The sequence below is a fragment of the Mirounga angustirostris genome, unplaced genomic scaffold (genome assembly GCF_029215605.1).
Source record: "Mirounga angustirostris isolate CCGP_5_RB_7025 unplaced genomic scaffold, mMirAng1.0.hap1 SCAF_1, whole genome shotgun sequence".
In the NCBI taxonomy this organism is placed as follows: Eukaryota; Metazoa; Chordata; class Mammalia; order Carnivora; family Phocidae; genus Mirounga; species Mirounga angustirostris.
The window spans coordinates 118,674,910-118,685,493 of record NW_026991709.1 but is presented as its reverse complement, the minus strand read 5'-3'; positions in this window follow the sequence as shown (position 1 = coordinate 118,685,493).

Below are 10,584 nucleotides of genomic sequence, written 5' to 3'. Positions count from 1 at the left end.
GGTTAGGACTTTAACATAGGAATTTTGAGAGATACAACTCAGCCCAACACCCCCTAAGCCAGTTTTATGTGTATTTGCTCTTTCATTTCAACATTCCTTTATTGCATACAGATGTATGGTTTTTATTACCTTTTTTCAACTGGTTGTAACACCAGTTTTCTCATGAATGCGTTAAATAAAAATCTTTAACATGTATTCATTTTTATTTCTGTATGACAGTCACGATTTTCCTTTTTTTTTTTTTTTTTTGGAGGATTATCCATTGACACAGCCCAGAATGTCATAATGCCATCAAGGACCCTGAGGCATATTTTTGAAATTCTGCTTCCATTAACGAAAGTTCACACCAAGAGCCCTTTCTCTTGTTGTTCTCTTATGAAACACACAGCAGAAAGAAGAGCCCCTAAATAGGGGGCTGGTGGGGGTGGTGGCAAGCCCAGAAAGCAGCTAGCATTTCCCCAGCAGTTTGGTTGAGGTGCGTGGGCCAGCTTACTAGTACATATTTTTAAACCAGTTCTCTTCGCCCTGCCTCTCCCATCTGCACCGCCAGTTGTCAAGTGCATTCCTGCCGTGCCCATACTTCCTGCGTGCCGTGCCGCAGGAGACGCTACTGGGGAAAGAGAGGCAGAGAGGAGAAAGCCAGGAGCCAGAAGAACCAAGAACAGCTTCAGAGGTTCACCTGCTAGTACACAGTGTGCTGAGCCCCCGAGGCAAGCAGGCATTCCAGAGACACACCCAGTGGCAGGCACCATTTTCAAGTCCCTGTGCTAACAACTCCCCGGCAAGGTTTGCCAGGTCCAATGCAGGATGTCAGGTACGTTTGAATTGCTGAAAGCAAATTAATTTTTTTTCCAGCATCATTAGGTCCCCGATGTTGCACCAGACATACCTCGGCTAAAAAATTATCTGTCGTCCATGAGTATAGATAATCAAATAAGAATAGTCTGTGGTCAGGATGGGAGAAAACACAGGAAAACCAGCCCAGCACCTGGCTCACAGTCAGAGTGAATTGCCCGGATCTATCAATTCTGTGCTGCAATACAGCTTCTGCAAATTTCTGTGGCCAGTCCACACGTGTGCTCGCTCCCATTCGAGGAGCTGGCCAGGCGCTGTGGGCAGCATCACCGCTGCTACTGCCAATAATAATGATGCAACAAAAGTTTCCATTGGCTGAGCACCTACTATGTGCTGGGCACTGTACTTGGTACCTTTTGTGTATTACTCCCAAGGCTCACACTCATCCTGTGAAGTAGGTATTATTTTCTGCACTTTATTGATGAAGAAAAGAAAGCTGCAGAGGTTAATAGTCTTCTTCAAGTACACAGTTCAGTGCTGAGTAAACCCAGGTCCACCTGACACCTCTTGGCTCTGAGGTCATTGGTTTCCCGGGTGGGAGCTGCCTCTGTCCCTATTCCCGGCAATGTTTCCTGTGAGGCTCAGAGCAGACTTAGTGGACCAAACCCAAGGAAGAAATAATTTCTAAGAAATATTCTGTAGGCCCTAGATGGAGTAGCAGGGCTGGGACTAGAGTGAGGTGAGCGGGGCAGCCAGGGTATAATATTTAAGGCAGCGCTCGGTCTCAGGAGCACACAAGTGGCATGGAAACGTGCACAAACTGAAAGTGAATGTTCCAGTCGCGCACCTTGGACCTTGCATCTCACTCACCCAACTTCTGGTCCTGTGGGCTAATGGCTCGGGTGTAGATACTTAGAAAAATCCTTTTGAAACTACACTTCTTTATTTCTTTGTCCCCTCAAAAATAATCATATACATTCACTCGTTCAACAAATACTAATTCAGGGTTTACCATGTACTAGGCCTTGTGGTAGGAGACAGGAATGGAGCCCAAGACAGACCATGACCATCCTGAATACTTCCCCCTTTGGCTGGATATCTCTATGAGCCAATGTGGATCAATAATTTTTCCTGCTTCTCTTTAGTTGATGCCAAGGACCAAGAAGCATAATGCCTAGGGGGATTTAAGAACCAGAATCCAGTTTTCCCTCTTCCTTTCCTCTTTATAAGAATTTCTCGGGGTGCCTGGGTGGCTCAGTTGGTTAAGCAACTGCCTTCGGCTCAGGTCATGATCCTGGAGTCCCGGGATCGAGTCCCGGATCGGGCTCCCTGCTCAGCAGGGAGTCTGCTTCTCCCTCTCCCGCTCCCCCCTCTTGTGCTCTGTCTCTAAAATAAATAAATAAAATCTTAAAAAAAAAAAAAAAAAGAATTTCTCCCAGGTTTATGCTTTAAAAATCCTTGTTCTTGGGGCGCCTGGGTGGCTCAGTTGGTTAAGCGACTGCCTTCGGCTCAGGTCATGATCCTGGAGTCCTGGGATCGAGTCCCGCATCGGGCTCTCTGCTCTGCGGAAAGCCTGCTTCTCCCTCTGACCCTCCCCCCTCTCATGCTCTCTCTCTCTCTCATTCTCTCTGTCTCAAATAAATAAATTAAAAATCTTAAAAAAAAAAAATCCTTGTTCTTAAAAAGCTGTGCAATTAGGACTTGTAAACTCCTTATTACATCTCCCTTAAAGTGGAAAGTTACAGGCAAGCTAAAAGACACATCCAGACTGGATCTCGGCGAATGTTTTTTTAACAAATGCCAGTGGAATGAAGGGGAGAAGGCCGCTTGGGCACATGTCATAACTGGTAACAAGGCAGACAATGGTGAAATAGCAACTCAACCAAACAAACATTCGGATGCCCTTATCCACGCCCGGCTTCCTGGGGAGTGGTATGCCCTCCGGCCCTCACCTTTGCTTGGTTCTGTGCTGGGCTGGGCCCATAAAACAGAAGAGCAGATACTGCAGGGCAGAAGTTTGCCCGGGCATGTGGAATTTTCACTGTTTTTATTACTTTATGCATCTTCACTGGCAACATTTCATAGTCCAGCGTTTGATCAATTCTGTCACTTAGTTCTGACATGCAGTGTGTAGGCTGTTCAGTCATCTTGCCTCTCCCTCCCACAGTCCCCTCTAGTCACTTTGTCACTCACCCTGCCCTACGCCACCATGTGTGGCGATGCAGAAAGGAAGTGAAATAAATCCCTCCATTTGATTTTGGAAGAGGAGTTTAAGAAGAAGGTAGAAACCATGAACTGACATCTGGATTCTCTGAGAATTTAAATTATCTACTCTATCTGCTCACCTTCTCCCACCCACCACCCCCTTCTTTATTTTCCTGTAGCACAGAAAGCTCAGCTAATTCATCTCAGGTGTTACATTAAGTTGAGAATCTTCTTGTGTGTAACACTGGAGACCCACGGAAGGAGCCAGTTGCTTTTCCTCCTCCCCTGCATGGTGACTGTCTTGCCGGTAAAAGTGACTGATTATAAGCCAGCATTACTCCACACAAGGAACAAGGAACAGTGGAGAAGATAATGAGCAAAATGCAATTCTAACTCAAAGTTTACTTTCAGTCACACTCCCATGCCACCAAAGCCTGACTTGGGGAGAATGGGTGTGAAAAGTTTCCTTTGGCAAAACTTCCAGAGGGAATGTTTGGGAGGTAGCAGACTACTGCAATATCGCGTCGCGAGGACAGACCTGCCCTTGGCCCAGGGAACAGACGGTGTGCACCTCTTCTCAATTCCACTTTCAGCCTCCCCTGACTTCATCTTGGTAGCTTGAATTAGGCCATGGTGGGTAGATCTGCAACCCAAAAAAACAGCGGATCCCACAATTAAGGGTTTGTTTTCCTGGAGAGTGGGTTGTTAAGCATTTACCAGCACTTCACTGACTTGCCCCTGAAATAAACTGTGGTTGGTTAGTTGTGACTCGGTCCAGAATCTGGCAAGGTGTACCCCAAGCTTGGTTCCATTTTTAGGAGATAGACAAGGTTGTAGGGGAGAAACCAACTAGAGTCACAAGTCACAGCCCATGGAAGATATTCACCAGACAGAGAGGCTAAGAAATGCCAGGGAAAGCTAGATACAAAGCTTCCAATATCTAAAAGATGAGAGAACATGAAAGTCAGGGGCAAGGACCAGAACCAGAACAACAACCAAAAAAGAAACAAATACAGAGATAGGAAAACAGACTGAGTGGTCTATAAACTCACTACAGAAATTTTACATAATGTCCTGATAGCTTGAATCATCACTCCACAGTGGGGGGTTCATTAAAAATGTGATGAAGCTCATGGTGGCACGTGATTTTTTTGATTAAAGTTACTTTACATTAATGGGATCTGCCACTTCTTCCATATGCACTGTCTTAAAGCAAACCTGATTCATTTACCTGCAAAAGTAGAAAACAGAGAGAGTTGCAAGTGTCCCCCATAGGCTCCTGAGAAAGACTTCCTTCTAATGAGAATTCTGTCCTTCAGGCATAAACACCACCCCAAGCACCTGCCACAAACCTAAACCATAGACCCCAAACCTGCAATTATGAGCGGCTGGGTTGCTGAACATCATTGAGAAGACATTGGAACTCCCTCCTGCCCTGAAGTTCCCCCTTCTAAAAGTTTTGAGATTGGAGGATCAGATATTAAGGAACATGTGGTGGGCTGAATATTCGTGTCCTAATTCCCTATAAATGCTATATGGCAAAAGGGGCTTTGTAGACGTGATCAATTTGAGGACCTTGAGATAAGGAGATGATGGTGAACAATCACAACCCTCCTTCTAAGAGGGATACAGGAGGAGTTGGTCAGAGAAAGCTGTGTGATACAGAGAAGCTGATGCCCTTGGTGGAGTCATGCACACTGAAGAAAAAGGGCCACAAGCCGAGGAATAAAGGAAGTCACTAGAGACTAAATAAAACAAGGAAATGGATTCTCCCCAGATCCTTGAGAAGGAACAAGCCCACAGCCAATACCTGGACTTTCAGCCCAGTGAAACTTTTGGGTTTGGGATTTCTGGCCTCCAGAACTATAAGAGAATAAATTTGTGTTATTAATTTTGTGGTAATTTATTACAGCAGCCATAGAAAACTAATACAGGATATAACATACTTTTCCCAGCCTTGGAATTAAAGAATTTTCTGAGGCCTTAGGAGAGTTAGGAAAACACAAGGTCAAATTATTCTGCAAAAGGATAAATATGAATTTCACTAATGAGCAGACCAAGTCCCCTGTTCCCCAACCCTGACCTTGACCCTGCCCAGGCCTTCTACTTTCTAGGCTTGTTAGAGGAAAGACATGAGAGGAAGAAGAAAGGGGTTATATATCAGCCTACCCAAAAATGACCTCTCCTCCTTCCTTGCACACAGATGTCAAATATTTCCGAGGGAAGCCACATGCCCTGACCTAGAGGATGAATTAGGATTGGTCTTTTTGCCAGTAATTGGGCTAGACATTGTCATGTGACCTCACCTTGGTCAATGAGAGTAAACAGCTGCTTGTTGGGCTGTTCTTAGATGGATTTTTTGGCCTAAATAAGAGAGAGACATATGAAAAAAAAAAAGCCATTTTGACCCCTTCCTTTTTTATGTCATCGTGTTATAAGAAGACAATGATGCCTTGCCCTGGGGCAGCCATCCGCAACCGTAGGTCATGGGCTTGAAAACAAGAGCTAACACACCAGGAGGCAGAGCGGCAAGATGGAAGGACCTGGGTTTTCGATGACATCACTGAGCTGTCACACATACTGGGCAACCCTCCTTCTTTCAGACTTCTTAAGGAGCTCGTAGCCTCTTTAGAGTTTAGATTTGCACTGACAGCCGAGTTTCTGGCTACTTGCTGCCAAACACATTTAAAGAATGAAAGAAGGAAGGAAAGAAGAAAGAAGGAAAGCCAGAGGAATGCAGGTCGGCCTTTGCAGAAGTGAGCTGTCAAGTCTATAGCTGCTGCCAGAGCCCCAAAAGTGAGAGTCCCCGAAGTGGACTGGAGGACTTCCTGTGGGGGCAGGGGGCACCCAGCACACCTTTGGCTAGTAAAACTACATTTGTGCTCTGCCTGCTTACCACAGATCCCTTCTCAAACCCTGGGGCCAGTTATGCAAGTGACAGTGTCACCTAGGGCACCACCACCAAAACCATGAGAAAAGCATGTGACAGCAAACACCGAATAGTCATAGGGAAAAATTAATTTTTTTTAACTCTCTTACCCTAATCCAGAATTTGATGTGATTTGGATTTGGATTACATATGGTAAGAGGCACACTATTTTTGGTGTTCCAACTCCCAAACAATGAAATCACAGAGTCATTAATTGTACCAGCCCTAGGGCCAGGGGGCTTAGGTGTGAATCCTAGTTCTGTTACTCACCGGTTGTATGACCGTGGGCAAGTTGCTTGGGTGCTCTTGGTCTCAATTTCCCCATCTCTAAAAAGGTAATGATGCTGGTAATAGCACTTGCCTCTTACGGTTGTTAGGAGGCTTTAACTAGTATTTATATCTAACATTTAGACAGTGCCTGGCACAGAGCAGAGGCTATATCTTTATAAGTTGCCGCTGTTATGACTATTCTTACTGTTAGAACCTCTAAATATCTCAGCCTGGTCCCCTTGGTCACAGGGAAATGACAAGACCCAAGGTCCATCAGACAGAGACCTCCCCTGGTTGTATGACTGAGAGCGGTGGGACCCGTCCCTCCCTTGCTGAGAGGCTGTGAGCTGACATGCCTGGGACTCAGGTCAGCAGCATGAGAGTAATAAGCCCAAGGCCCTAGGGACACTCCGCATCCATCAGCCACCCCTCCCTCTGCCTGCACTCCAGTGGGATCACAAGAGCCAACTGTTCCCCACATTCACTCGTCAGAGGTGGGTTTCTGACACTTGCACGGAAGCTAGTCTTGACTGAGATGTTTGCCTGATGAAGATCTGGCCTAGGTCTGTGCAGAACTGCTCTTACTTGCTCCTGATAAGATTAAAAATGGCAATGCTCTGGACCACTATGAATATTGAACTAATTTTCTTATTATTTGGCCTGTAGTTGGAATGAAATGAAAAATAATTCCTCTTATACAGTCTTGAAAAAATTTTAAGTCATTTTTTTCTATTAAAAATACAAGGTGAGGGGCGCCTGGGTGGCGCAGATGGTTAAGCGTCTGCCTTGGGCTCAGGTCATGATCCTGAGGTCCTGGAATTGAGCCCCACATCGGGCTCCTGGCTCAGCGAGGAGCCTGCTTCTCCTTCTCCCTCTGCCTCTCTCCCTGCTCATGCTTTCTCTCTCTCTCTGTATCTCTGTGTCTCAAATGAATAAATAAAATCTTTAGAAAAAAATTACAAGGTGAAACAAAATTGGTCATAAGCTAATAATTGCTGAAGTTGATGGGCACGTGGCCACAGTGGGGATGGGAGTGGGGTAGCTATCACAATTCTTTCTCTTTTTATGTTTTAATTTCTCCAAAACAAACAGAAAAAAGCACATGTTCATTGTATAAAACTGATTTTTAAAAGAAGGAAAATACCAATCACTATCTTGAGATTAGCTCTGTTTATATTTTAGTGGCTATATTTAGTGGACTGGTAATAGATTTGGTTCATTTGGTGAATTTTTGGTGGATCTATCTATCTATCTATCTATCATCTATCTATATCTATATTGGTTTTTAACCCTTCTGGGATCATAATGTATATATATTGTTTGATAATCTGTTTTTTCATTTAACTATATATATATATATTTTTTTTAAGATTTTATTTTTTTGACAGATAGAGACACAGTGAGAGAGGGAACCCAAGCAGGGGGAGTGGGAGAGGGAGAAGCAGGCTTCCCGTGGAGCAGGGAGCCCGATGCGGGGCTTGATCCCAGGACCCTGGAACCATGACCTGAGTTGAAGGCAGACGCTTAAGCGACTGAGCCACCCAGGCACCCCTTCATTTAGCAATATATTGTAAGCATCTTGCCATGTCAAAAAAAAATTCCTTGTTAATCATATTTAGAACTGCATTTCATTACATGGATGCACTATAATTTGTCTACCCAATCCTGTTTTTATTATCACTATTTTCCAGTTTTTCCTTATTACAAATAATCCTGTAATGAACATCCTTATGGCTATCTTGCAACATCCTTTATTATTTATAATTGTCCTAGTATAAACTCCTAGAATTGGAATGTTGAGGTATAAATACTTTTAAGGCTTTTGATAAATATTGCCAGATGACCTCCAGAAAGGTTATACTGGGTTGTACTTGCCAGGAGCCCCGGGTTGTGATCTTCTGATAAGATAATAGAAGACTAGCAGCACCGGAGATTGGTGGCCAGCTACCTCCCCAGCCTGTCTTTACTGGGTTGCCTTGTGTCAAGGACAGATTCTACTTGTAGGCCTCAATATTTCCATTAGGAAAATGCAAAGAATGTAATTCTAGGCTTTTAAAGTCAGTTTGGACCTTATCTGGACAACTCCCTCATTTTACAGATAGGAAAATTCAGCCCCAAGATTGCACAGCTAATTAAAAACTTTCTGGAATTTCTGTAGTACAGAAGAGCTATTGTGATGTTGTAGCCCCGATGACAATAATAGCTAACATCTGTTGAGCACTTACTCTGCTTTCCATGAATTGATCATTTGATCCCTCCCCAGCCCCATGGTGTTGGTACCATTATATCCCCATTTTACATTTAAGTTAAGGGGGCACTAAGAGGGGAAGTAACTAGACGAAGGACATACAACAAATACTTTGAGAATCCCAGGTTCAAATCCAGGTACACAATGTCCAAAACCCAAATTTAGCCATAGATTGTCAGCACATCTGTTATTTTTGATCATGGAAGGGAAATTTACTCTATAGTTCCTCTCAAGCCAGGACTCTTGTCCCTACTATTATATACCTCACCTACCCTCCTGCCTGTCACTGCTCACCTCCTCACAATGGAAGGATTTTTTTTTTTATCAAACTTCATTTTTATAAATTTCTTTTCTGATCAATGATAGAAACTACTAATTTTTTTTTGATTTATTTATTTATTTTAGAGAGTGAGAGAGCAAGAGCATGAGCTAGAGGGGTAGAAGGAGAGGGAGAGAGAATCTCAAGCAGATGCCACACTGAGCTTGGAGCCTGACACAGGGCTCGATCCCGACACAGGGCTCGATCCCAGGACCCTGAGATCACGACCTGAGCCAAAACCAAGAGTCAGACACTTAACTGACTGAGCCACCCAGGTGCCCCGAGAGACTATTATTCTTAAGCCAACCCTTTCTGGGTACAGACTGAGGAAACAATGTTTGTGATTTCCTTCTCCTCATTCTGGTCAGAGTTGGACATCCAAATTTTAGCTCCTCAGTAGCACTGGAAATGTCAAGTACCCACCAATTGTATGTTGTGAACAGTTACTAATTGATAGCTCTTCCTGGGGTCTTCCTGTCAGAAGAAAAGAGTCCTGGCTGCACCTGGACTATTATTCGGTTTAAAACAATGAAAGCACTCACAATAGCAATGAGGAAAAAGTTACTAGGCTCGAAAATAATGTAACCTGCAAATAATACCCAGGTCTCTTTGGAGCAAACCAAGGCAGAATTTTAAAAGCTCTTTCCCTCTCTCGTCTTCCAAGGCAGCAAACATAATGAATTGTAGTGCTGGGACAGGGGCAACCATGACTCAGTTGCAGGGCAGGTCTGCAGCCCTCACAGGAAGGGAAGGCAGAGGAAATGGACCCACTTATAATAAAAGTCCTTCATCTCAACTTTATCCCCCTTTCCAGCCCTAACCTACACTTAGAATTCTGAAAGAGAACGTGGTCATTAAAGAATAAGACAGCCACCAGCAGATTACAATCTTATTGTTTTTTTTGCCAGAAAGGAGTACCCCACCTCATGAATCATCCAACCACTATTCTTTGTTCGGCTTTTTCTCAGCTCATTTCCTTAGTTCTATCAATTGCCTTTTTTTTTTTTTCCCTGCTTGAGGAAAAACCTCACTTCGGGTTAATCCCCCGTCCTTGGTGCCAAAGCTTTCCAGCCCCACAACCCACTTGAGATAGGGGGCGTCTTAATTGTCTATGGCAGGAAGGAGCAATGGCGGACAGGTTCTGTGGTATCTGGGGCTGTGAGCTGGGGGACAGAGAGCCTGGACACCCTTGACTTGCTCCAGGGTGTTGGCAGAGCCAGCCCCACACTCACTTGTCACAAGGTAGTCAAACCAGCTACATTGCCTTTCCCTATCTGTGTGTTCTGTTGGGTGGTCCTGGCAGAACTTAATGGTTATTAGTGAAACGTTATTATTTCTGTCGTTGTGCACAGTGCCGTCTGCAACACCCCACGTCACAGAACATTGTGCCTGTTCCAGGATTACAGCTCCTCCATCCTTCTGCCAGGTCAGGCCGGCAGCTCGAAGGCTCTGAGTCATTCCCAGGTTCTCTTTCTTCACTTTTCTCTCAATCTTTACCTCATCACAGCACTTCATTTCCAACCCTGCCCGTTGTCTCTCTCTTCAGCGGTTTCATTAGGATTTCTCAAAGTTCCTAAACCTGGGTCAGCCAGTTTTTGTACTTTTTAAAACTCAAAACTCTGAACAAGTAGGTAAACATTCAGAAACACCTTTCAGAGATACAGATGACCCTCACGAACATTCCATAGGCTGCACTGAATTCAAAGCAGATGAGGAGAGTTTGACTTTGAGAAGGGTGGACTCTAGGCTGAATTTCAAAGAGATAAAGTAAATAATCAAGAGTCTCTTCTTGTAAATGGTCACTATCATGAATAATTT